Here is a 2091-nt window from a genome sequence, read left to right on the forward strand (position 1 = left end):
CAGACCGAGGGAAAGTGACTTGTTCAGGGTCATACAGCTAGGAAGTATCTGAGGCCAAATTTTGCCCTCGCCTGGAAGTTGGGGCTTCCTGACTCTAGTTCTGCTGGGCAACTTACCCGCCTATTAGTTATGCTTAAATTCTATAACCAGGGCCTGATCAGTGAACATAACAGGAAATATCTGTGATTTTTCTTTTTTTAAAGGTAGTAATATTTAAATGGGGGCAGCTAAACATGACAGCAAAGGAAAGTAATAAATGTTGGAGGAGATGCAGCAAAATTGAGACATTGGTGGAGGTGCGAACTGATCCAACCATTCTGGAAGGCAATTTGAAACTATACCCAAAGGGCACTAAAAGACTGTCTGCCCTTTGATCCATCCATACCACTGCTGGGTTTATACCCCAAAGAGATAATAGGGAAAAAGACTTGTACAAAAATATTCATAGCTGCGTTCTTTGTAGTGGCAAAAAATTGGAAGATGAGGGGATGCCCTTTAATTGGGGAATGGCTGAACAAATTATGGTATCTGTTGTTAATGGAATACTATAGTGCTCAAAGGAATAATGAACTGGAGGAATTCCATGTGAACTGGAATGACCTCCAGGAATTGATGTAGAGTGAAAGGAGCAGAACCAGGAGAACCTTATACATAGAGACGGATACACTGTAGCACAATCAAATGTAACAGATTTCTCTACTAGCAGCAATGCAATGACCCAGGACAATTCCGAAGGACTTATGAGAAAGAATGGTATCCACATCCAGAGGAAGAACTGTGGGAGTAGAAACACAGAAGAAAAACAACTGCTTGATCACATGGGTTGGTGGGGATATGATTGGGGATATAGACTCTAAATGATCACCCTAGTGCAAAAATCAATAATTTGCAAATTTTTTAAATTTTTTTTGCAAAAGTACAAATAAAAAATATGGAAATAGGTCTTAATTAATGACACATGTAAAACCCAGTGGAATTGTGTGTTGGCTACAGGAGGGAGTGGGGAGAGGGGAGGGAAAGAACATGAATCTTGTAACCATGGGAAAATATTCTAAATTAATTAAATAAATAAAAATTTCTGGATTCTAAAATAAAATAAAATGAGGGTCAAAAAATTTTTTTGATTAAAAAATAAATAAATAAATGGGGGCAGCTAGATGGCTCACTGGATAGAGGAGCAGGCCTGGAATCAAGAAGAACTGGATTCAAATTTGGCCTCAGACACTTATTGTGTGACCCTGAGCAAGTCACTTCACCCCTTATGCCTCAGTTTCTGTATCTATAAAATGAGCTGGAGAAGAAAATGGAAAACCACTGCAGTATATTTGCCAAGAAGACCCCAAAAAGGATCATGAAAGGCTGGACAAGATTGACAAATGACTCAACAATAATGAAAGTATTTAAATGGAGTAAAAAAAAACAAAACCTTTTGTTAAGCTTAACCCTAAATTTCCTTAACTATGGTGGATGAATACATATTTTATGGAAAACCACATTTTCTACACTGTATTAAAATGATTTAGGGTACTTAGATAGCTTCTAAAAGGCCTACACTCTAGAAAACCTAGGAATCCCATTTCAGGGAATCCAAGAAATTTACAACATACTTTATTATAGTTAAGTGCTAGAGTCAATTCTCAATGATGTTCCTAGAGAGTTTCACATTTTGGTTTATCAGAAGGAAAATCTTTTTTTCGGATTTATTGATCATATCTGCAGTACTATCTTAGTTACTTGTTTTGTTGACAATTGGCTCTTAATTTTTGTTTTCCATCAAGTTTTCAAATCAGTAGGTAAGACCTGTGAAAGCCAAATACTTAGCTATCACCCCTACCCCTGGCAAAGTTTCACAGAAGGTATTATAATTGTGCTTAGGCTGGTGCTAATCCCATCATGAAGTGGGCTTTTGGAATAAGTTGAGAAGGGTTCATGAGAGAGAAATGTGTTATCTCCAGAGACAAATTTTCACTATGTGGCTGACAAAATAAATTTCCTAATACATATCCACCTTGTCAACCTCTAAGTCAAGAATCTTCAATGACTCCCTATTAACTATAGGATAAAATTGCTTTTTTTAACCTGGCATTCAAG

The sequence above is a fragment of the Gracilinanus agilis genome, chromosome 1 (assembly GCF_016433145.1).
Source record: "Gracilinanus agilis isolate LMUSP501 chromosome 1, AgileGrace, whole genome shotgun sequence".
Classification (NCBI taxonomy): Eukaryota; Metazoa; Chordata; class Mammalia; order Didelphimorphia; family Didelphidae; genus Gracilinanus; species Gracilinanus agilis.